The sequence below is a fragment of the Lemur catta genome, chromosome 3 (assembly GCF_020740605.2).
Source record: "Lemur catta isolate mLemCat1 chromosome 3, mLemCat1.pri, whole genome shotgun sequence".
Taxonomy (NCBI): Eukaryota; Metazoa; Chordata; class Mammalia; order Primates; family Lemuridae; genus Lemur; species Lemur catta.
Genome location: NC_059130.1, coordinates 112,161,730 through 112,189,497, shown reverse-complemented (window position 1 = coordinate 112,189,497; position 27,768 = coordinate 112,161,730). Strand labels below are relative to the sequence as shown.

General features: G+C 34.9%; 1 protein-coding gene across 11 annotated transcripts in view; it reads right to left on the bottom strand.

Moving 5' to 3' along the window:
* EIF4G3 (eukaryotic translation initiation factor 4 gamma 3) overlaps positions 1–27,768 on the bottom strand; it is a 321,219-nt gene that overhangs the window by 210,851 nt on the left and 82,600 nt on the right. For all 11 annotated transcript variants that reach the window (XM_045548492.1, XM_045548497.1, XM_045548500.1 and 8 more), the window contains one exon: positions 26,338–26,413. The gene's annotated coding sequence lies outside the window, so the exon portion shown is untranslated. The remainder of the gene's footprint in view (positions 1–26,337; positions 26,414–27,768) is intronic.

Genomic DNA, 27,768 nt, shown 5'->3' with positions numbered 1-27,768 from the left:
AGTATAATACTATAATAATAGTAATACTCCTGTACTATAATAGTATGTTACAGAAACTATTATGTTCTTTATTTTAATTCAAACGAACAGAACAAAAAAAACAAACTCATGCAAAAAGTTTAGATAGGAGATAGGAGAAATTTCAAAAAAGAATATTAAAGGTTAACACTCACCTAATGTTGCATAAATGTCAGGCTAACAGGAATGTTATACTGATTTTGATCTTCTAACCAAATCAATAATAACCTTTCCATTTCAATAATTAATCCACTATGCTACTTAGTAATAATTGATGCTTTCACTGGAGCACTGCCTTTTATGTGTTCCATTATTCTCACTTTATCCTTTATAATTGTTCCAATAGTTCAGCAACCGAAGCCTAATGCTTTCCCAATGAATTATGGCATCTGGCCTTTTTCTGAAGGCTTAATTATTTCTACTTTCATTTCCATTGTAATCAGTTTTCTCTTCACTGCAGGCTCACCTGGTCTTGCAGTGGACTTTCACTTTGGAGGCATGGTCACAAGGGTAAACACAAACCAACAAAACCGAATAAAAAAGTTGAGACGAAAGTGATGCTTTGCCTAAGTGACCATATAAACAACAAGACTGGCCACTACTGTAAAAATGCTGTGCCAATGAACCACTTATGCCATGAGGTTTGGTTACATGCACGGAAGAAACTAGGAGCCAAATTATGAATTTAATTATTTAATTGCAAATTATCCTTATGGGGCACTTTGGGTGCCTGTTCTTAAGTACAGAATGCCAGGGTCATCAGTAACCTGGGGATTGCCTATATATTAGTCTAGAGAAGTAGACATGGATGGCAAAACTGTAAAAGAGAAACAGGGAAATGTTTTCAAAGGGTAGATAGTACCACCACTGGGGAAAGAGGAAAGGCCATGAAATGTTTTACCTTTTAGAACTGAAAGGTGACACACAGTTTTTGTTTTAAAATTATTTGTTGAGCTCTACTTTTAAGTTTTATGTACTTTTACACATGTACGTTTTAAATCCTTCCACCCCACCCACCTCCAAAAAATTTAAAGACAAAAACAAGCAACTATTCAGGAACTGGGGTTAAAATATTCATTGCCTTGGTACTGGTTACATTCTTATTCTACAGAGTAGAAAGAACATAAAATAAAATACTACTGCAAAAGAAAGAAAACCTCTAAAAATTTTGACAATGAAAAATCCAGCTAACTAGTGAATTTTCATTTAAGATTTCTACCTAAAAATAATCTACTATAAAATCAATGATATTTGGTACGTGCTGGCCAATATAACTTGAAGGATCTCTTGAAAATTTTAAGGTAAACCCATATGATTAAGCAAACTAAGATTAATCATTAGGTATCAAGTTTATTTATCTAGCAATAACTTAAATGACTTGTTCAACTATTCTGGCTATTTAAGAACTATCATACATAAAACCACAATTTGCAAATAATAAAAATATAGAAAACAGTTTCCTTAACATGATCATTCTTTCACAATTCCAGAGTAATGGAAATACCATTCAGGATACATACTGGAAGAAATTAGCCAGCTGTATAGAGACAACTGGAAAGAATGGCCACCCCCCAGAGGACAGCAGAAAATGAGACACTCAGCTGCAGTTAAGTGCTACCATGCAGGAATTCCAGATAAGTAATGCTACATCTTCCAATTTTTCAAGAGCAACCAAAAATAAAGCTTTTTGCGTGAAATTTTCCTGACTTCCAAAACACTATACAAGCCAAATAAAGTGTACATCTGTATATTAAATATACAAGCAGCCAGTGTGTGAACCCAGCTGTAGGAGCATCTCATGAACGCCACCAAATATAAACTATCCATAAGAACTCATATACAGACTTGTGACCGGATGTTAGACAAACAGGCACCGACTGAATACACAAAGTACTGTGTTTTTATTGCATATATACCATATGTATAATAGAAACATGGTGCTCAAAAAAGCAGAGCAATTAAATCTGTATTAAAAGAGTAATAATGGAAAACTCTATGATTCCTATCAAGTAGATTAATTCTTTCAGCAACAAATGACTCATATAAAGATAAAAGGCATACGATTTATGTCTGAGACATCCCTTACTTTTTTATCCCAAGATAAAGTTTATTTAGTGAAGTCATCTAAAAACATTCCAAAACCTGCAAATCCCACATGAAAATGACTAAATTCAATTTGGGGTAGACTGGAAAGATCCCAAAACTTTTCTTACTTGGGTAATTTCAATACTCTACACTCCTCAAGCAGCAGAATGGATAAGTAAAAATTTTCCCCTCATTAATTTTTCATAATCATCCTAGTTCTTCCTTCAGATCATTTATTTCTCAAAATCTACAGATATTGGGAAATAAATAAAAGCTGGTCTACTCAACTAAAAGGAGCACTACAGTGGACACTAGAAACTTTACTTATGACATTTTTAAAATTCTCTCTGATATTATCATTTACAATACCCACCCACCACCAAGAAAGAAAAAGAAAATGGCTTGCGCCTCCTTGCTCTACTGTTAGCTATATTTAATAGGTTGAACTATATGAAATTATAGATATTCAAGTATTTTTTTTACCTTAATAAAAAAGAGGTAACTTCAAATGATTCTAGTAACACTTAAATAAACAAATAGATGCCACATGTGTTATATTATGGAAGCTGTCAGCACTGGGTTCAAGACTGAGTTATTTTTCTTTTCTTATTTAGTAACTGGCCAATAGAAACCAGAAAATCATAAGCTGTTTTTATCAGTTTTAACACTGGAATGCCTACCACAGATTAATAAAGATGCTAATAACATAAAAAAAAACATAAAGGAATAACACCAAAAACCATTTGCCCTCCAAAAATGTCCAGGCATAAAAAGTAACAAAAAGTAAACCATATGTGCATCCTTGGGGGCCAGAGAGTGAATTGTTGTAAGCAGAATTCTAAGATGGCTTTCAATATTCCTGTCCTTAGTGTATACACCCTGTACAATTCTCTTCCCTGAGATGGATGGAATGAGTGAATATGATGGGCTATCATTCCTGTGACTAGGTAATTAATCAGTTCACTATGAATTAATCAAAAGAGAGATTATCTGGGACAGGCCTGAATTTAACCAGGAGAGGCCTTTAACAGACAGTGATTCATCAGAGATGCTCTCCTGCTGGCCTCAAAGACTAAAGAAGCCTGTCATGTTAGAAGAGGGCTACATGTCAAGGACCTGAGGGTAGCCTCTAGAAATTTCCCCTCTAGAGTAACCCCTAGCCAACAGCCAGCAAGAAAATAGGGACCCCAGTCCTATAATCGTAAGGAACTGAATTCTTCCAACAATCTAAATAAGCATCATGGAAGTGAACCCCAAGATTTACGAGATTATAGCCCTTGCCAACACACCTTAATTTCAGCCAAGTGAGACCAAGAGCAGAAGACTCTGCTAACCAGTGCCTAGACCCACAGAAACTGTGAGATAATAAATGGATGTTGTTTTAAGCTGTTAAGTTTGCAGTAATTTGTTATACAGCAACAGAAAACTACTATACCAGCAGGAAAGAATTTACGTGGCAGAGAAAACAGGTACAAGACCCTGAGGTCTTGATAAGGTCAAGGAGCTGAAGGCCATGTGACTAAAGTGTTACAAGAGAAGAGGAGGCTAGTAAGTAAATCATGAGGCTAAAAAGAAATGGTTGGCAGCAGAGGCTATTATTACTTACAGTCTTGTAGGCACGGTAAGGACTTTGGATTTTATTCTAAGTGGACTGTGACCAGATCTGATGTTTTCCAAAGATCATTTTGGTTGCTCTGTGAGAAAAAGAACTAAAGAGTCCAAGAATGGAAACAGGCAAATTAGTTTGAAAGCTATTGCGCCAGGCACAGTGGTGAGGGCCAGTAGTCCCAGCTGCTTGGGAGGCTGAGACAGGAGGACTGCTGGAGCCCAGGAGTTCAGGGCTATAGTGCACTATGACCATGCCTGTGAGTAGCCACTGCACTCCAGCATGGGTAACACAGCAAGACCCCCCCTTTCTCAAAATAAAAATAAAAAAACCTATCACAATAATCTTGGCCACAATTGATAGTGGCTTACAACACAATAATAACAATTAAGATGACAATAATTGGGCCAGTTTGGGTTTTATCTTAGAGGCAGTGCCAACAGAACTTGCTATTGATTTGACTGAAGGGGTGGGACAGAAATAACTGATTCATTAATTTAACATATATTTATGGAGAACTTTATGCCAGGCATTGCTCTAGGTGCGTGGAATATCAGTGAATAAGACAGACTAAAATCTCTGCCTTCATGTAGTTTACTTTTGGTTACCCTTTTTCCTAAATCTATTCTGCCTCTAATCCTTTCTAGCACACAGTAATACAGGCTGAGCATCCCAAATCCAAAAATCTAAAATGCTCCAAAATCCAAAATATTTTGAGCACTTACATGACACTAAAAGGAAATGCTCATTTGGAACATTTTAAGTTTTGGATATTTGGATTAGCAATGCTGAACGTATAAGACAAACATTCCAAAATCTGGAAAAATATCTGAAACCCAAAACACTTCCGGTCCCAAACATTTTCGATAAGGGATACTCAACCTGTACTTCCACCTACCTAATATTTCAAGCCATAAACTTCAACGCCATCCCTGATTTTCACCATTTTCATATGCACTATATAATTTAATTGTTATATCTACTATTATTTCTTTCAGTTACAATGTAAAGTTTTAGATGTCTATTAGATATCCAAATGGAAGCAGTAAGTAGCCTGTTGAACATATATGCGTGTAAGCTCAAGAGAGGGGTCAGGGCGAGAGAATAGAGAATCCACAGGTAGGTTCATTATCCACATTCCAGGTAACATCTCAGCTAATTATCAAAACTAGGAAATGAAAAGATGAAAAAGTTTGAAATTTATGAACACAAGAGAGAACACAAAACCCAAAGCCAAAATTTATTTCTGGATCAATGTGGTCAATGTTAAATTGCTGAATACTCAAGACTATGCTCACTCTATGTAATCAATATGGTTTATTTTGCTACTTATAATTGTAAAAGAAAAAAACAAGATGATCAGAGAATAAATCAGTAATGTCCTAAACTAAAATTAAATCAAAGTCAGAATCTCAGAATTTCAAAATATAGGCAAAAAGCTAACTAAAGGACAATCAAACCAATTTCAGCAGTCCCAGGATCAATACAGACCTAGTCACAGCGCAGATATAAAGAACAAGAATTTATTTTATTTTTTAAAGTAATGGGGGCCGGGAGTGGTGGCTCACATCTGTAATCCTTGCACTCTGGGAGGCCGAGGCAGGAGGATCACTTGAGCTCAGGAGTTCAAGACCAGCCTGAGCAAGAGCGAGACCCCATCTCTACCAAAAATAGAAAAAAATAGCCAGTCACTGTGGAGCACACCTATAGTCATGGCTACTTGGGAGGTTGAGGCAGGAGGATCACTTGAGCCCAGGAGTTTAAGGCTGCGGTGAGCTGTGATGATGCCAGTGCACACTTTACCCAGGGCGACAGACTAAGACTCTGTCTCAAAACAAACAAACAACCAACCAAAAATAAAAATAGCAATGGGTCTGTTAATGTTAGGACAGAATCAATTAGATATGAAACCTAATTTCACTATGTCATCATAAACAAATTATGTGATAAATGCTATAGGATATGTACTTAAGGTATTACTGAAAACCAGAAGAAACTAGAGAATTATGTGATAAATGCTACAGGACATGTATTTAAGGTATTACTGAAAACCAGAAGTAACTCTGAGAATCAAGAAAGGCTTGGTGACATCTGAGTTATACCTTGAGAACTAACATGGTTCAGTTCAGACTGAGAATTAGAGACAGTATTTTTAAAAGAAAATTAATGAGTGCCAAGAAGCTGTGAGTCAGCTGTTTGAACACTGTATTTATAAAAAAATAACCCATTTGGGCACAAAAAACTACATCCTTAAAATGTATTTTATCTATAAGAACATTTCTTAAATGAGAAGTTGCTTATGTTATAATTTTATGTAAACAAAGCAGGATGGGAATTTGTGATACACTGATACCAACTGTATTTTTTTAAGTACACAGCAAAACAACTATAAGGAACATGTCAAAATGGGTGGTATAAACCTTTCTTTAGCAGGATCATGGGTCATGGTGTTCCTGTCATATTTTTCTCTGAGTTTCAACTTTTCTAACAGGTACATATCAATTTTATAGTGAACAAAATCTGTTATATAGAACTTGGTAGAGTGCTTTCCAGATTGGCCTATAAATTTGTACTTGAGCCAGCCAAGGAGGTTCAGGCTATCCTCTGTGCCTCTGCAGCCACTCAGAGCAACCATCACTGATGCTCATTACTGTTTGCCTCCTCACAGTCCTTATATAGACAGGAACAGGACTTAATGAGTACTTATAACAGTGATGCAGACAAGTGGCCACTCAGATATTAATACAAATATTACACTGTGTTACTAATTCAACCAAATTTCACTATGTCTTATATGGCTATTTGGGAGTAAATTTTATTTAGAATATCATCTCATGAACACCTCAAGGTGGCCAGGACTGCCTTACAGCCTCAAGGGAGGAGGCCAAGACAGTAAAAGGATTTTTATTTCTTTCATTGCTAAGAATAGCCTGGAGAACTGTATTAAGATTCCAAGGTCCTTTTCTGGTTCAGCAGCAAAACCTTGATCCATTAGGGATGATTGTCTTGAGGAAATGAACAGGGAGTGGTAAGGATTATCTATTCTACTAAATCCAGTCATTAAGTAAAACAACACATAAAAAATAACGCTCTACATTAGCATGAGAAATGACCTCATTACTTTTTGAATAAATAAATAAACTGTAAGCCAATTGCTGTCCCTGTGGTCAGAAGAGGAACATTTGACAACTGACCTGAGGCTCCTAACAGAGATACTCACATTCTCTTTTTTATGTTCAAAGCCCACTGCCAGAGGTTTGTTTCATGACAAGGTTGTATGTGAGTTGGGAGATTACTGGTGTATGCATATACATAATTTTTCTTGGTGCCATGACTTGGATATTGGTATATATTTAATGACTGTAATGATATTAGTTATTTCTCAACTTGCAACCAAATTTTTTTTAAACTAACAATTTACTTTTTTTCTTCTGATCTTCATTCAGTTGCTGATGAATCACTTATATAATTAATCCAAGGTAAGTAAACTCTTTTTAATTCTAAGGTATCAGTAAAACTCTGAACTAGTATCAATTATAAATAAGACTAAATTCATTTATTATTATATTATCAAAATCACAGTATTAAGTTGCTCTGACATAGATCCAAGTCACATGAGACATGTGATACATATGCCCCCATTCTGAGGCTTAGTCGTTTTCCAGACAAAAATCATTTTCTGCACAAAAACTTGAAACAAGGAACATAAGCAGACGGTGAACAGATTCAAGGTATCATTTAAGTAGGCTGAATGGCCTCAATAAAAGAGCATAAGTTTTGGAGACAAAGACAACTGGGTTTGAATTTTGGCTCTACTTCACAGAAACTAAATAAGCAAATTATTTAAATTTATTTTCCTCTTCTGTATAAATGAAAAATAAGGACTATCATGGCTGGACAAAGTCATTCACACCTGTAATCCCAGCACTTTGAGAGGCCGAGCCTGGAGGATTGCTTGAGCCTAAGAGTTTAAGATGAACCTGGGCAACACAGCAAGACCGCATCTCTACAGGGTATGGCAGGCGTGATGGCAGGAGGCTAAGGCAGGAGAATCTCAGCCCTGTCTTTTTTTTTTTACCATCTCAAAAAAAGAAAAAAAAGAACTATGAGGCCAGGCAAGGTGGCTCATGCTTGTAATCCTAGCACTCTGGAAGGCCAAGGCAGGAGGATTGCTTGAGATCAAGAGTTCAAGACCAGCCTGAGCAAGAGCCAGACCCCGTCTCTACTAAAAATAGAAAAATTAGCTGAGTGTGGTGGTACATGTCTGTAATGCCAGCTACTCGGGAGGCTGAGGCAGGAGGATCGCTTGACCCCAGGAAGTTTAAGGTTGCTGTAAGCTAGGCTGACGCCATGGCACTCTAGGCCAGACAACAGAACGAGACCCTGTCTCAAAAAAAAAAAAAAAAAGACTATGGTGCAGATTCACTGAACACATTAAATAAGGTAATACAAATCAAAGTGCCTGGTACATAAAACATGTTCAAAAATGGTAGCTATTATCTTTAATTATTTACAAATATTTAAACTGCTGGTTTAAAAATCCTAGTATTAGACATTTAAGTGTAGGACTTATACAGAGAGTTTAGGGTTGAAATGATTTCTACTTTATTTTCATTTGTACAAATGGGGCTAGGGAGGATTGCTCTTTATAAACCTAAAGCAGTCGTTTGCAAAGTGTGGTGCCTATACTAGCAGCATCAGCATCACCTGGGAACTTGTTGAAAATGCAAATTTACAGGCCTCATTGAGACCTACTGATTCAGTAAGTCCAGGGTTGGGCCCAAGCATTGTGGGGTTAACAAGTACACCAAGTGATTCTGCTGCAGCTGAAGTTTATCAACCACTGACCTAAACACAATCACAAGTTTTCAGTAACATTCATAGAATCTGCATGATGGGCCTGCTTTTTTTAGTCCACTGAGTAAGTAGCAGAAGACAGACTACTGGACTATAGCTATGTTCTATTATTGCTGGTATGATGGTACAAAGGACTACTGTCATTTATAAAAATCTTCATATCTAAAACATGCCTTCTTCCCAATACACTTTCTTGACTTAAATGACTCATTCTGTTCTCTCCTTTACCCTGCATTCCCATTGTAACTAATAAACATCTTAAACTAGGTTAGGATAAACCTCAATTTCTTGGAATTCCTGGGGAATAACTCATTCTACACTACTAGAATTTCTAGATAGCTAGGAATTAATTTATTTAAATAAACAAAATATATTTTCCTCATGTAACAACTTTTGGAAATCTTTAGCACTCATACACATAGAATGTATAATAATTCAGACTTTTTCTTGGTCACACAAACTCATCAATACAAACAACTTTTATGAAAAAACATACTTAAGATGAATGGCATGTCAATAAAGATCTCAACCACTCTATACACTTTTCTGCCACTACATTTGCTATCATGCAGCTGGCTACGCTACCAGGTACTACCAGCATTCCAATCTGAAGCTGTAATTTTACTTCTTTGTAATTCACTCTTTGTAATAATTTAGGTGAGCTTCAAAACTCAATAACCAATATTCTGATACTTTTTTTTAGTTCCCCAGTATTCCTGCAATCTCAAAAATACATTACATATATCTTTTTCACCCACATACCTTCTACTCAACCCAAATCTCATCTTTCATAATATTAATTTCTCAACATGTTATCTCCCTGACTGGGGTTCACACTGCTGCTCCACACTTGCAAGAAGTATAAGACACTCTTGCCTACACTCTATAGGCATTTATTTATTACACTGCACTTAAACTACAGTTTACTTTCAGCTTTCCCATTTGGTTATTAGCAGCTTGAGAGCATGAAGAACTGTATCCTTTGTGCTGTGCACAATGCTTTACAAGCAGATACTCTTTTTTTTTTTTAAGTCTTTTTTTTTTGAGACACAGTCTCGCTCTGTTGCCTGGGCTAGAGTGAGTGCCGTGGTGCCAGCCTAGCTCACAGCAACCTCAAACTCCTGGGCTTAAGCGATCCTTCTGCCTCAGCCTCCCGAGCAGCTGGGACTACAGGCATGAGCCACCATGCCCGGCTAATTTCTTCTATATATATTTTTTTTTAGTTGGCCAGATAATTTCTTTCTATTTTTAGTAGAGACGAGGTCTCACTCTTGCTCAGGCTGGTCTCGAACTCCTGACCTCGAGTGATCCTCCCGCCTCAGCCTCCCAGAGTGCTAGGATTACAGGCATGAGCCACCACGCCCGGCCTACAAGCAGATACTCTTAAAAAAGAGGAATGAACAGGCTATGGTTTGAGAAAAAAAACTCTTACTAGGAAAGCACATGAACTTTGGTCCACTGATAAACTGTCTGCTTTGTCTAAGACAGAGGAGTTTGCTTTTCTTTAGTGTTACTACTTGGTTTTGACTTTCTTCACTTCTTTTCTCTAAGAAACTTCTTAGAGAAAAGCAACTTCTTTTCTCTAACTCTTTTAGCTACTTACGAATTTTTTAGTATGTTTTGTCTTTCCAACCAAAATATAAGCATACAGAGTAAGAGAACTCTCTTTTCCACTACTTTTCTCCTACAGAACCCAGCCCAACAAAAAAAAAAAAAGAGGAAAGAAATCTGCCTGTAAACCTGGCCTGAATCAAAATTCATTTTGATGAAATTTATTAGCTTCTAAAAAATAATTAGCATTCCTGATAAAATGCTTGACCAATTTTCAGACTTTAAGGAATTTTCTTCTAGAAAGCCTCCCACTGAACCTAGCTATCAAATAATCAATCTTTAGTCATACATTTCAATATTATTATAGTCATGTGTCAGTTAAAGACAGGAATATGTCTGAGAAATGTATCTTTAGGTGACTGCATCCTTGTGTGAACATCACAGAGTATACTTACATAAATCTAGATGTTATCACCTACTACACATCTGGGTTATATGGTAAAGCCTACTGTTTCTAGACTACAGACCTGTATAGCATGTTACTGTACAGAATACTGTAGGCAACTGTAATATGATGGTATCTGTGTAATTAAACACAGAAAAGATACAGTAAAAATACAACAAAAAACTCATGGAACCACCCATCATATACATGGTCCAACACTGACCTAAACGTCGTTATGCAGCAGTGCATGACTGTACCTCTTTTCTTTTCCATTTTTTTATAGACAGGGTCTTGCTATATTACCCAGCTAGCCTCAAATTCTTGAGCTCAAGGGATTATCCCACCTCAGTCTCCCAAATAGCTGGGACAACAGGCATGTGAGACCATACCCAGCTCTTTCCTTTTCTTTCCTATAAATGTCTTTATCAAGAGAAAAATCTCTAAATTGGCCTTTCAAAGTTTCTTCCTTTGAGCAAGCATGAAATAAATACTTGACACATATCCCTAATTAATTTTAAAGTTACTAAACAAATGCTTATTGAACAAATAAAGACTAAAAATATACAGTTGATTTTACAAATCTAAAAATTAACAACACAGTCAAAGGTTCTTTGGGATTTTTAACAGCTAAAGAAACTAAATACCTTTCTATTGAACATTCTGCATTCTATATGGCAATTAAATAACCACACAATGACAGCTTAAATGCAAAATGGACAAAGTTTCTAATCCTTCACAATCTCTTCCCCATAGGTTTCCCTTGGCAGCCAAAGGTGCTTTTAGAAAATAAAAAGGGAATTGTATGAAGCAGAAATTAAATGCTCTAGTGTCTATTAAAGCTTACAGTAAAAACTGATTTCTCTATTCAAGCCACTAACTCCATGGCAATAATAAATCCATGCCTTGAAATAATAACAGTCTTTGTTTCTTTTTCCTTAAAATAATTAAAACTCCATTTACAACACCATTACTTGTGACAGTCCAATTTCCTAGGACTCATTTTAGTTACAACTGGCCCATATCAGTTGTGGTTTGTTTTTGGTTTTTTTTAACAAATATAATACTTTGCAAAATGGCCCAGAAGGGAATATCCCAAAGTTCAAAGGAACACATTTTCAAAGTTAGCCAACATTAAAGGACTTGATTATTATTTCTACTGTTTTCTTTTCTGAGAAATTCAAAAGCCATTTATAACTGGCATTTAATAACAGAGTACCCCTTTTATATCACTAAGGTTAATCTTTCTTTTGAAGGAGAAAAATCAAGTAAATACATATTAAATAATATTTTAATTAGGTATCTGATTTAATATTTAATGAGCAAATCCACATTAAATATTAACAACAAAGAATCCTAACTTTCATAAATGTCATTAATCAGGAGATAATCCGAGATGGGGGAAAAAAAACAGATCCAGAATTTTTAGTAACCAGGATATTATTGAGCACCATATATAAAAAATACTTCAAGATGGAAGGATAGGTAAAACCTTAATAAGGAACCTGTCCATTTAATACACTGTAAAGTCACAACTGAACAATTTCCACATACTGGGAATCAGGGCCAGGCAACACAAGCACTCCTGCAAGGGGAAACCTGGTCTAGACTAGAACAAGGCATCTTATCACTGAGAGTCCTTGAACTCTTTTAAAACTCCAATTAAAAAAAAAAACTGTATGTTTATATGTTCATTGTTCTGCAAAGTAGATCCATATTTTTAATCAGATTTTCAAAGGGGTCCTAATCCCAACAAAGTTAAGTATGGCTTTTTACCTTATTTGTGAGAGTTTTAAACAAATAAGAAAGCAGTTTCCCACACAGTAAAATGTAATACTTCATAGGATTTGTAAAGTCAGAAAGACCTGTACTCAAATTACATACAGTCTCCAAGCCCCATTTTCGTCATTTGTAAATAAAGGTTTTCATATGAACTAAACAATATCATGAATATAAAGCATTTAGCACAATGCCTAGGTCATGGTAATCATTCAATGAATGTTAAAAATCCACCGGAGTTCAAATCAAACCTCTACCACGTACCAGCTCGATGACTTTGGGCAAGATACTTTACTCTGTGTGTTTGTTTACCCAACTAATAAAGGGGAATATAATTATACCTAACTCATACAGTTGTTGTAAGGATTTAATATGTTAATACATGTAAAAAATCCTTAGAAAAGTACCTGTTAGATAGTGTTACTGATGATAATGAAGAAAATGTTCTACAGGTTGAGGGTCCCTTGTATGAAATGCCTAGGACCATTTCATAAAATATTTCACACTTCAATTATTTTATTTTAAAATATTTGCATTACTCTTACCAGTTCAGCATCCCTTACCCAAAAATCGAAAACCTGAAATGCTTCCAATGAGCATTTTCTTTGAAGAGTCATGTTGGTACTCAAAACTTTCAGATTTTGGAGTGTTCTGAATTTCAGATTTTTGGATTAGGGATGCTCAACCCATAATAAACGATTCTGTCAGTTTCCCCACAGTCAATTCCTTTGCCTAGGTTTAGTCAATTTCTTTATTTTATTTAATTAATTAATTTATTTATTTATTTAATGACTCATTACACTATGGAGCAGTGTTCTCATCCTCCAACTCAAAGGATTTAACTGGAGTATGTTTACTTATTCCAACATCAGGTAAGATGCAGTACCAACTTTATGCACATCTGCATTTTACAACTTGCTAGAGGAGTTCATCTACACATCATCTTTCTCTGAACAGTTGCAACCATGCTCCACTCCTCCAAGTACTTCTGCCTAATGAAAATTCATAACAACAATACCAATAAATGTTACATACTATTTACTTATATATTTTTGTTCCAATTTATATAAGTATTAATGTCTCCTCAATTTCCTACATGTATTTAAAACAATGTATCACCATCTGAACTGGTAAAATCAAAATTCTTAAGGACAAAGGATCACCACTGTTTTCTCATGTTATCTTGCGCAGAATCTTGCATACAGCTATCATTCATTAAATGTTTTCTGAATCAAATCTACTTCAATATCCTTAATAACTCTGCCAAATCTCCAACAGCAAGTTCCAAAAGGCCAGAGGCTTTTTCAGTTGTTTTGTATTTACAATGACACAGAAAAGTAATGTCCAACACTTTTTAGGCTGTCACAACAGATAAAGCAGTACTCTATTTGGAAAGAAAGACAGTATCAAAAAAACATTGGGTCTAAGTAACAGAAATTTTTACCAGAAAAATAAAAAAGTAGCAGCAGCATCTGGACTTCATAAATATTTGATGATGTTGTGAGGTTTGTCTAAAGAGAAGAGAATGTTAGTGATGTGTAAAAGTGGGCTTTTTAAAAAAAGTTAAACTTTCTGAAGATGTAAAAGATGAGCCCAGGAAGAATAAGGAATTGAGGAAATATACTTAATTTTCGACATCTTATATATACATTTGTGTACAATTCAATCCAATATGATCTTTAAAAGTAATACATAGCTTGGATTCAGCTGACTACTCTATATTAAAAATTTGGTAAAATGAATATAGGACCAAAGGGAAAAGTACAAGCCACAATTTATTACTGCTAATCCAATATTATTTTTTTATCTTCCAGGAAATTTTAAGGCCACAGTGAAATATCATTTGCATGTAGGATAGAATTACTACCAATTTACATTATCAGACCATAGCCACTATGACTATGAGAAAAAAATAAAGACTTTGAGGCTTAATATCTATTTTTGATTGCTAAAATAACATACAAACATGTTTCTTGGTTTTGTTGTAAGTAAAAGAAATAGTACCCACTTCAGCCCTCAAATCCCACTCCATTCCCTAGTGGTAAAACCATTGGTAGTCTAAAATATAATCTTCCAAACCTTTCTGTATATTTATAAATGTTTATTTTATAAATAAATGCAACAATACAATAATTATTCTATGACATTTTCCTCCTCATTTATCAACACATACAAGATCTAAGTCAATACACATACCTACTTAATTCTTCTAAATGATTAAATAGTAGTTCATGGTGTAGGTGTAAGTACAACCTTTTTAACCATTAATTTTTAAAAAGTTAACTTCTTAATGAAAAGAACTTTATTACCTACTATTTTGAGAGCCAAATATGTATGTACAAACATAAAATAAAAAACAAATAGAACAACTCAAAAAGTGGAGAGAGGGCAGTTATACAACATCAAAAGTAAACTGACATCAATAAAGATTCTTGACAGTACAATAATTCATAAATAACTAGTGATAAGTAATATATAGACTGAACCTTTATTACAAGTGTCAAAAGAAATTTCCAAAGAATTTTAAAGTGAGTTAGTTGATATTTATCATTTGTCTAATAAAGTCATTTTGCTCTATTACGTTGTATTTCTTGACAATAGGCATACTTCAGCAATCACTACCACCCCATATTACCTTGCACGCAGTAAGTTCAACTGATTGATTTTCAAAACTAGTTAATTAAATTCATATGAGACATAAAGAATAAATTGAAAATTCACTTTAGCTTGATTCACGTAGCCAAAATAAATGACTGATCTAATATAAGAAACATGTTAACCCATATAATCCGATGCAGTCCTCACATTCCACAGACAGTTCCAAAGAGAAAAACTGTATCCACTGCTACCATCTGCAAAACTTAGCATTTAAAAAGCACTAGAGTTATCTCCCAAACGCTACTTCCTCCTATAAACCAAAGAGAATTTCTAAAAATAATTTGACAGTAATCTATAACTGCAATAACACTGGAGCAACCCTGTTAAAATTATACATTTCTACATAAATATTTTATATGAAATTATTAAAAATAAAGCAGTGTGTCTAACTATATGGCTATGGCTAAAGTAAAAAGAGGACATATAAATAAATATTAACAGTATTTAACACATGGGTAATTATATCACAAGTCTTTTATCCTGTAATTTTAGAAGTTTTATATGATGTATTTTTGTTAGTTTATTAAAAGACTTTACTTTTCTATTATAATTAAATTAGACATTGCAAAGATGACACTGCATAAGTATTTATGATCAATACTAACATTTTAAAAGCAACACTATCAAAATGAAAAACATAAGCACTTTATCTAACAACACATTAAGCTTGTTCAGATAGAGTTTCAAATGAACAGTAAGAGTAGTTAGTTTCCTCATCCAACTTGTAAAAGTAGAGCAGTGATGGTAGTGGCAGCTGTTGCTAAATATCTGAGTCATGATTACACACCAGGCTCTAGCAGTTTTAAATGGATTTGTCTCATCTGACTTTCATAATGACCTTTAAAGATGAGTAGTATTATCTTCACTTTACTAATGAGGAAGGAAACTGAGGTGCAAGGAATCTAAGAAATCTGCCCAATGACACACAGCTGCTATGTAGAAGCACCAGTATCTGAATCCATTTGGTCTGATTCCAGAGGCACTTAGCCACTGTTAAGACTCTGCTCCACAAGTAACCTGTAAACTCCAATCATCTGGTAACATAACAAACATCAAAGTATTTACATAATTTAAATCTTAGGTCATTTCCATACCAGAAACCCTCCAACAGTTCCTTCTATACATCAAATAAAATCCAAATGTCTTATCAGACCCTTACAAAATTATCATGACCGAGACACTGTGTTAGCCTCTAGAACTGCTCTACAGCCATATGCAGCTATTTACATTTCAATTAATGAAAATTAAATAAAATTTAAAATGTAGTTTCTCAGATGTGCTGGCCACATTTCAAGTACTCAACAGCCATGTTTCTACTGGACAGCATGATTCTGAGCCTCCAATTACCAGGAGAGCATCTCCCACCTGAAAGTGCTGGCACAACTGCAACGTGTACTTGGAAGACTCATATTCTTCATCCTCATCCATGAAGAGAGCTGATACCTCTTCATGGTTCAGGTATCACCTAAAATGCCACCTTCTCAGGCTTTATTCTCAGATCTAAATAGAAATTACTATTATCAATTTTAAACCCTGTTTCTGTCCTCTAAGCACTTACTATTTTTTACATTCACATAAATGTTTTTCTACCAGCACCTAGTATAGTACACCATAGAGAATATTTAACAAATACTATCTAGACAAATAAATGTTAACAATATTAACTAGTCTTAATAGTTTTACCTAACACTAAATAAAAATCTAGGTCAGACATTCCCAACAGTGTCACTACTGACATTTTGGGCCAGATAATTCTTTGTGTAAGACTGTTCTGTGTACTTGGATATTTAGCAACACACCTGGCCTCTACCTACTAAATGTCAGTAGCACTCATATGTCTCCACTCACTCCATACCTGGACACCCCAGCCACCAGCCAACTGTGGCAGTCAAAAACATCTCCAGACATTACAAAATGTCCCCTGCGGGGCAAAATCATCTCTAGTTGAAAAACACAGACTTAGATAATTTCAAATGGTTGGAGAATTCTAAGGTAAACATTATAGCAATGTCCAAGATTAAGAAAATATTTAAATGCTATTTTCATCTTTTATTTAAATTTTTGTCACATACAAGAATCTGGATTTCTAACTATGGTAAAGGATCATTCATAAATGCTACTGGAGAAATGACAATAATAATTTATACACATACAGTCTTCTTACAACCAAATCTGTTTTGTTATAACAAGCAAGAAAACTTCATAACTTTTCCATACCAAATAATTAAAAAATATTAAACAGGAAAAGGCCGGGTGCGGTGACTCATGCGTGTAATCCTAGCACCCCGGGAGGCCGAGGTGGGTGGATTGTTTGCGCTCAGGAGTTCGAGACCAGCCTGAGCAAGAGCGAGACCCCCGTATCTACTAAAAATAGAAAGAAAGTAACCGGACAACTAAAAATATATATAGAAAAAATTAGCCAGGCATGATGGCGTATGCCTGTAGTCCCAGCTACTCAGGAGGCTGAAGCAGGAGGATCGCTTGAGCCCAGGAGTTTGAGGTTGTTGTGAGCTAGGCTGACGCCACGGCACTCTAGCCTGGGCAACAGAGTGATACTCTGTCTCAAAAAAAATATATTAAACAGGAAAAAGATAAAAAAGACTAAAAAAAGTCCCTTAAAAATTTCTAGTTACTATATTCTTACAAAACTGAGAAATGAGTAATTGAACCTTTGCTAATTTTCTAAACAAAATATATCATAATTTTATCAATGTTAAACATACCTCCACATTCATATACCTAATTTCCTCTGTTGTAAACTGTAAAATATCACTTTTGACCTATAAAACTAACCATGTTTGAATATGCGAAAATCTGAAGCTGTCAAAACAATGAAAAGGACACACTCCTATACTGCTCACAGTACTGCAGGCTGCCATAACTGAACAATATGTCAAAATATGAAGCATTTTAATGTGTATATATTAATATATACACATATTCTGTGTATATATTCTCACTAATTCTGTTTATGGGAATTGTACTCTATGGAAATAATACTAAATAGAGGAAAAAATACACACATATATATGTATGAATATGTATTACATATACATACACACATATCCATATGTATATATACCACAATTATTTAAAATAGAAAATAAAAAAGATGAAAAATTTAAACCAAACACTAGCTTATAAATTTACCAGTTATGTAAATTATGATTCACTTCCTTGCAAAGCCACTTAAGCTGTTCAAGTTATTATCATAAATGCTGTGTAGTAACATGAAAAATCATTTGTGATACAACATTGTACAAAGAATGAAAACTAACAAACTGTATAATCACTGTAATGTAAATTATGTTTACCGAAAACCAAACATTAATGTTAGGGGAAAAAATAGTATATAGAACATGTATTTAAAATAGCCCTAAGGGTTATTTAACATTTTCTTCTAGGAACAAACTACTGATACACACAATATAGATAAATGGCAAAATAATTATGCTGAGTAAAAAAAAAAAGTGCATACTGTATGATTCCATTTATATAAAAATCTAAAAAATATAAATGAATCCATACTGACAGAAAGCAGATCAATGGTGGGAAAAGGTGAGGGATTAGAAAGAGGCACAAGGAAATTTTTTAAACTGATTGATATGGAAATTTCCTTGATTGCAGCGAAGTATTGTAGTGGGTATATACATGTGTCACACCTTACCAAACTGTACACTTTAAAATACTATATATCAAATATACCTCAATAAAACTGTTTAAAAAAGAAAGTGCTGAAAGCAAAAAGACAATAATCACCACCATGAAAACACAGAAAAGTATAAAACTCACTAGTAAAGCAGATACATTAAAGAGAAAGAGAAAAACATAAAATAAAGCCTTACCACTACAGAAAACCACCAAACTACAATGATAAACAATAAGACAAGAAGGACCAAAGGATATACAAAACAACCAGAAAACAACAAAGTAAATGGAGTAAGTACAAATCAATAATAACTTTCAATGCAAACAGATTAAATTCCCTACTTAAAAAAACATAGACTGGCTGAATAAATTTTTAAAATATTGACCCAACTACATGCTACCTACAAGAAACTCACTTCACCCGTAAAGGCACACTTAGACTAAAAGTGAAGAGATGAAAAAATATATCCCAAGCAAACAAAAACCAAAACTAACCATGAGCAGTTATATATACATCACATAAAACAGACTGTAAGTCAAAAACTAAAAAGAAACAAAGGTCATTATATAAAGACATTAATTCAACAAGAGGAAATAACATTGTAAATATATATGCACCCAACAATGGAGAACCCAGAGATATAATGCAAAAATTATTTGATCTAAAAGGAGATATAAATTACAATAAAATAATAGCGGGGACTTCAATATCCGACTCTCAGCATTAGACAGATTATCCAGAGAGAAAATCAACACAGAAACATTGGTTTTAAACTGTATTTTAAACCGCCTAACAGACATATACAAAACATTTCATCCAACAGCTGTAGCACGTACATTCTTTTCATCAGCACAGGGAACATTGTCCAGGACAGACCACATGTTAGGCCACAGAACAAGTCTCAATAAATTTAAAAGAACTGAAATCATACTATCTTTTCAGACCACATAAAACCAGGAATCAATAACAAGAGGAACTTTGTAAACTATACAAATACATGGAAATTAAACAACATGCCCCTGAACAACCAATGGGTCAATGAAGAAGTAGGAAATTTAAAAATTTCTTGAAACAAATGACACTAGAAATACAACATACTAAAAACTATGGGGGCCAGGCACGGTGGCTCACGCCTGTAATCCTAGCACTCTGGGAGGCCAAGGCGGGCAGATCACTTGAGCTAAGAAGTTCAAGACCAGCCTGAGCAAGAGCGAGACCCCGTGTCTACTAAAAAAAAGTAGAAAGAAATTAGCTGGACATCTAAAAATATATATAGAAAAAATTAGCCAGGCATGGGTGATGCATGCCTGTAGTCCCAGCTACTCAGTAGGCTGAGGCAGAAGGATTGCTTGAGCCCAGGAGTTTGAGGTTCTTGTGAGCTATGTTGATGCCACAGGACTCTAGCCCAGGCAACAGAGTTGAGACTCTGTCTCAAAAAAAAAAAAAAAACAACTATGGGATACAAGAAAAACAGTATGAAGAGAAAAGTTTTATACCAACACACCCTTACATCTTAAAAGTAGAACGATTTTAAATAAACAACCAAACGATGTATCTCAGGGAACTAGAAAAGAAAAAATCAAACCAAAAATTTGTAGAAATAAATAACAAATATCAGAGCAAAAATAAATGAGATTGAAATTTAAAAAATAATACAAATGATCAATAAAAAGAAAACTCGGTTTTTTGAAAAGATAAACGAAATCGTCAAGAAGAAAAAGGAACAAAATAAATAAAATCAGAAACAAAAAAGGACACATTACAACTGATACCACAGAAATACAAAGGATCATTAGAGACTTACAATTATACACCAATAAATTGGAAAACCTAACAAAAATGGATAAATTCCTGGGCATATACAACCTATCAAGACTGAACTAGGAAGAAACGGAAAACCTCAACAGACCAATTATGAATAATAAGATTGAATCAGTAATAAAAAGTCTTCTACCAAAGAAAAGACCATAACCTGATGACATCACTGCTAAATTCCAACAAACATTTAAAGAAGAATAAATATCAATTCTTCTCAAAATCTTCCAGACGACAGAAGAGGAAGAAATTTTTCCAAACTCATTCTACAAATCCATCATTACCCTAATCCAAATGTTAGACAAGGACAAGGACACTGGGAAAAAAAACAAACTATAGGCCACTATCACTGAAGAACATAATTGTAAAAGTCCTCAACAAAATGCTAGCAAACAAAATCCAGTAGAATATTTTAAAAAATCACTCGTCATGATCAGGTAAGATTTATCACAGGGATGCAAGGATGGTTCAACATAGGCAAATCAATAAACATGATATATCACATCAACAGAATGAAGGACAAAAACCACATGATCATTTCAATACATGAGATTGCATTCCTTCACATTTAAAAAAAAAAAACTCTTAAGAAACTAGGTACAGAAGGAGCATACCTCAACACAATAAAGGCCATTATATGACAAACTCACAACTAATATTATATTGAATGGGAAAAAGTAGATAGCTTTTCCTCTAGAACTGGAACAAGACAATGATGACAACTCTCAACACTCTTACTCAACACTGTACTGGAGGTCTTGGCCAGATCAATTAGGCAAGAGAAAGAAATAAAGAGCATATTCTCTTCTGGAAGCCATGCCATTAAAAGCATTAAAAAAAAACTTAAAAAATAAAAGAAATAAAGGGCATAGAAATTGAAAAACACAAAGTCAAATTATCCCTCTTGGTATACAATATGATCTTATAAATAGAAAACCCTAAAAAGCTCCACCAAAAAACTCTTAGATTTCATAAATTCAGTAAAGTTGCAGGATATAAAATTAACATACAAAAAGCAATAGAGTTTCTATACACCAACATCAAACTAGAGAAAAAGAATATTTAAAAAAGCAATCCCATTTACAATAGCTACAAAAAAATAACATACCGGCCGGGCGCGGTGGCTCACGCCTGTAATCCTAGCACTCTGGGAGGCCAAGGCGGGTGGATCGTTTGAGCTCAGGAGTTCGAGACCAGCCTGAGCAAGAGCGAGAACCCGTCTCTACTAAAAAGTAGAAAGAAATTATCTGGCCAACTAAAATATATATATAGAAAAAATTAGCCGGGCATGGTGGCACGTCCCTGTAGTCCCAGCTACTCGGGAGGCTGAGGCAGTAGGATCGCTTAAGCTCAGGAGTTTGAGGTTGCTGTGAGCTAGGCTGACGCCACGGCACTCACTCTAGCCTGGGCAACAAAGCGAGACTCTGTCTCAAAAAAAAAAACAAAACAGGGCTGGACATGGTGGCTCAAGCCTGTAATCGTAGCACTCTGGGAAGCAGAGGCAGGAGGATTGCTTGAGGTCAGGAGTTCAAGACCAGCCTCAGCAAGAGTGGGACCCTGTCTCTACTAAAAAAAATAGAAAAAAATTAGCCAGGCAACTAAAAATAGAAAAAATTAGCTGGGCACGGTGGTGCATGCCTGTAATCTCAGCTATTCAGGAGGCTGAGGCAGGAGAATTGCTTGATCCCAGGAGTTCAAGGTTGCAGTGAGCTATGATGAGTCCACAGCACTCCAGCCTGGGTGATACAGTGAGACCATGTCTCAAAAGGAAAAAAAAAAAAAAAAAGATGCTAGCAAGGATGCAGAGAAAGGACAACACAACTACACTCCTGGTGGAAATGTCAATTACTACATTATGGAGGTTCCAGAAAAAACTAAATCAATCTAACATATGATCCAGAAATCCCACTGATGGATAGATAGGCAAAAGAAAGGAAATCAGTATATCAAAGAGACAGCTGCACGTCCATGTTTATTGCAGCACTATTCAAATAGCCAAGATATGAAATCAACTTAAGTATCCATAACTAATGAATGAATAATAAAAATGTGGTATATAAACACAATGAAATACTATTCAACTGTAAAAAAAAAAGAATGAAATCCTGCCCTTTGCAGTAACATGGATGGAAATGGAGGTCACTGTATTAAGTGAATTAAACTAGGCTAGGTATAGAAAGTCCAATATTTCTATTCTCATTCATAAGTGGGAGCTAAAAAAGGATCACATGGAAGTGGAGAGTAGAATGACGGTTACCAGAGTCTGGGAGGGTGAGAGGTGCAGATATATGAGAGGCTGGCTAATAGGTGCAAAAATACGGTTAGAAGGAATAAATTCTAGGGTTCAATAGCAAAGTAGGGTGACTATAACTAACAATAATTTATTGTATATTTCACAATAGCTAGAAGATTTGAAATGTTCCCAACACAAAGAAATGATAAATGTTTGAGGTGATAAATATCCTAATTACCCTAATTTGATCATCACACATTGTATGCACGTATCAAAATAACAAATTACCAATAAATATGAACAATTATTATGTACCAATTTTTAAAAGCTGAGAAGTAAAAATAAATAAAATGGTCCTAAAAAAAGTATAAGTAAACAAATTAATTCAATCAATGTATTTATCATTGTAAAAAACAATGGAATATTATTCTGTGCTAGATGATAGGATAATTAGGTAGATTTACAACTAGCTTGACAATATAGCCTAAGGAGTATTGATCAACCCAGGATAAGTTTTCTCTCTGGAGAAGTGTCTCCACTGATACTCAATACTTACCAGTGACTTCGAAAAAGACCTAAAAGTATGATTTTCTAATTAGATCACATAAACCTATCGGGTAACAGAATCAAAACTTTCCAAATAAAATATAAATTGGCTAAAAGGATCATTAAATTTAATAGTATTAAAGAGCAATTTATTTATTAGGGAGTCATTTAAATAATTTATTAATAGGAATTTTTCATAAGCAGTTAATAAGACAACCCTTCCAATCTCCTAAAATATAGACTGCTGCTTCTTGTAGTAATGTCATCATTCCATTAGTTCATCTCTGCAAATATATTAAAAATACTAGCCTGATAGTTATAAAATCTAATTTCTCTTTTAAAAAAGTATATAAGACAAAACTACATAACATAGTAAAATTCCACAGCATATATTACAGAAGCATGCCAATATAAGAAAGTTATCAATTAATATATTTCAAATTAGTTTATTCCTCTTTAGTTCTGCCATTTCCCCTATACCTTATAATATATATATATACTGCTCTAGAGTTTAAAATATATTTCCTTGTTTCTTTTTTTGTTCATATGATCAATCACTCAATTAGGGATAATGAAGAATAATGACATGAGCTTCCCTTTCATCCCTGATAAATATTCCAAGGACAAACTTCTACAAACCAGGTTAAAATAAAGAAATACAAAATAACCAGGCTAAAACATTTACCATGAATACATTCCAAAAGCTGAGCTGATCTGCTGATGCTTCTCTTTGATTATCAGCAGAAAACCTATCTAAAAAGGCTGACAACAGGGCATAAAGCCTGTGTACCAGATATAAAAAAGTAAAAACTCTGTATAATTTTTAAAGACTAGCCAGGAGTCTTAACTGCCTTTCAAGGAATTTAACCAACTCAATGAAAGTGACATATGAGCACCATATGCTGAGGCAGTAGGTGGTGAATTGAGGGTTAGCCTTTATTTTATGATACAGAAGTGATGCTAATGAACCTAGATGGCTAGAGGAATAATGACCAATACATAATCCTGGGACTGAGAAAAGGGAAGACCATGGACTTCAAAGCAACTGGTCAACCACTTTCCTATTCATTCAGTTAATGATGTGTACAACAACACCGTAAAAGTGAAAGAGACTTAAATTACTAAGAATGAAAACAATTTATAAAAAAGTGGACACCATCATACTTTAAATTGTTCTGCCTCATCCTTCCACAGTAGGCACAATGTATAATACACACACACACACTTTTGTAACTCATCAAAGGACTACATATATGGCAGTAGCTTTAAACAGTAAAAGTCAAATTAGATCAAACTCCAAAAACAAATTCAAAAATGTAGATTCAAACATTTCACGTAAACTATAGCAGGCACTGTGCTATCACTAACAGCATTTTGATGATCTCCTCTGCAAAGTAGTTAAGTTTACAGAATCACACATCCTCATTTACAAGGAATCTTAATAACATGCCTCTTCCATAACAAAGTAATTGCATTTCTAGGAAATTATTCTATTAAAAAATCCAAAACACAGAAAAGGCTTTAAATTCAATGAAGTAATTTATACCAGCAAAAAATGGAAACAACCTAATGCTTAACTCCAACCAAAATATTCACATATATTAAGTTGATTTTTCTCAACAAAAACTCTGCTCCTTACCCAGTGTTATCTCTACAAATATGACCACATTAACTCGGTTTTTCAAGCCAGGATCCATGACATCATCCTTTACTCTTTTCTCTCAATTACATCTCACATCTAAGGCATAATCATATCCCACTGACTTTCCTTTAAAAATATATACCCAATCTGACTAGTCATCTCCTTTACTGCTACCACTTCAAAGCAAGCCACAATCATCTTTTATCTATACTATACTAACCTCTTAACTGATCTGATCTCCTTGCTTCCACTTCACCACCACCACCACCTGCCTTTGTCACAGTCTACTCTCCACATAGTAGCTACAGTGACCTTTTAAAAGGAAACTCAGATCTGCACTTCACACTTCATTGGCTTTCCATTACATCTACATTAAAAAGCATTATCTTTACCATGGTCTATAAAACCCCACATGATCTGATGCCCAAAATTCAACCTCTCTCCACTCCAGCCACACTGTCTCCCTTGTATTTCCAAGCCCGCTGCAATCTCAGGGCTTCTGCACTGTTGTTCCTTGTACCAGAAAAGCTTTTTCCCTAGAAATCTTCTTAGGTTTTTCAGAGAGACCTCCTGTGAGAGCCTTAAGATAAATGTAGGATAACTAGTCTTTCTCTATCCTTTTTATCCTGCACATTTTCATCAAGGCACTTATAATTACCCAATAGTATACTATGAATGTATTTGCTTAGTTTGTTTTGCTCATTACTATATCCCAAACACCTTGAACACTGCCTGACACACATTAAAAGCTTAAGAAGTATATGTCCCATGTTAAGTGATTCAATTCTTATCATAAAACAACATACAGGCCAGGCATGGTGGCTCATGCCTGTAATCCTAGCACTCTGGGAGGCCGAGGCAGGAAGATAGCTTGACGTCAGGAGTTTGAGACCAGCCTCAACAAGAGACCCCCCCCGCCGCCCCGTCTCTACCAAAAACAAAAAATTAGCCTCTACCCAAAACGGAAAACATTAGCCAGGTGTGGTGGGAGGTTGAGGCAGGAGGATCACTTAAGCCCAGGAGTTGGAGGTTGCAGTAAGCTGTGATCACACCATTGCACTCCAGCCTCAACAACAGAGTGAAACCCCACCTCTAAAACAAAACAAAAAGTAAAACAAAAATTTTTAAGAAAGAAATATCCAAAAAGAAAATAAAACTCAATGTCCAAAATGAATCACAATACAAGGTCAGAGATTAATATTTACAGAAAGAGAAAAAAAGGACAGGTATACAAATCTTAATGTAATGTTTGTTACACCTCCACTAGTTAGATCAAGATAATGGGGAAAGGGCCTATTCGCCTTATTATATCATATACATCTATTTATATTCAGGACTTTGTTGAACCTTTCACCAAAACTTATCATGTGTCGATCAAACAAACATTGCCTATAATGCCAAGAGCTCATGTGCAAAAACAGACACACAATATAACAAACAACTTTGAGATACCGACCGTGCTGTAGACCGCTGAGACAGTGGGAGTAAAGATTCGATCCTCCAGAGGCTGCTGCACAGGTCCTCTAGGAATTCTAGAAGAGTGAGTTAAGGATAAGAGAATTCAAAAATGGACTGCTTTAGCAGTACGAGAAAATTACCACCACATACCTCTGCCAATGAACCAAGCTTTTTCACCCAATTATTGAGTTATATACTTACTTCTCCTCTGAAACTAAAAAATGTACTATTTCAAATTTCCTAATGTGATTAAACAATCTTGCCAAAAGTAATCCCCATGATGAACATTCCATGGAAACTCAAAACAAACAAAATTATACAACAAGTCTCCAAACTTTAGGCCCATGATGAGAATATGCCACCTTTACTCTCTGTAGAATAAAACAAGGAAGTATAAGCAGAATATTCAGGAAGATAAGGCTAATCCATCAAGTGGAAATTGCTGACAAAGGCCCAGCGTGTTCTGCTAACTAAATAGAAATGGACAATTGTTTCCTTCTTTTTCTATTTTATCTGCTATTTTTCGCACATGCACCCACCATCTCCCCATTTTTTTTAAAACAGGCTATCCAGCATAATTTAGATTAAAATATTTTAGAATGCTGGTAGGAAATTCTGTTAAAAGACAAAATACTATCACTTCACTCAGCTTCAGAAAAGAAAGATTTAAGCTCTTCTACCTGATAACGTAAACATGTGGAATAGAAAATTCTTGTGTACTCAAGACCACTTTAAGAATGACAACCAAAAGACTGGCACCAAAAGATGAATAGCAGTTACCTGTGGATGGTGGGTTTACATAACTACAACTGTATGTACATAGTATGTATATAGTATGTAATATAGTATGTAACCTTATTATGTGTTTTTTCTACAGTAGATATAAATTATCTGTGTGATTTAAATGTATTTCTTGGGTCAGGTATGGTGGCTCATCCCTGTAATGGTAGCACTTTGGGAGGCTTAGACAGCGGTATTGCTTGAGGCCAGGAGTTCAGCCTGCACAAGAGCAAGACCCCATCTCTACAAAAAAATACAAAAATTAGCCGGGTGTGGTGCCATGTGCCTATAATCCCAGCTACTTCAGAGGCTGAGGCAGGAGGATCGCCCAGGGGTTTGAAGTTGCAGTGAGCTATAATGATGCCACTGTACTCTAGTCTGGAAAAGAGTGATATCTTGTCTCAAAAAAAAAAAAAAAAGTATTTTTTAAATGACTCTAAATGTAGTAAATGCAAAATGAGATATTCTTTCCTTCGACCTAACAAATATTTAATACGTCCCATATCATGTTCCTTTCTAATTCAATGTGATAGTTTGGAAGAAAAAGTAAGAGCTACAAATAATTTTTTAAGAATTACCATGAGTTGCCAAAGTCTGAAAGAATCATCAGAAGTAAAATTCTTTATATCCAAGTAGCCATAATTTACAC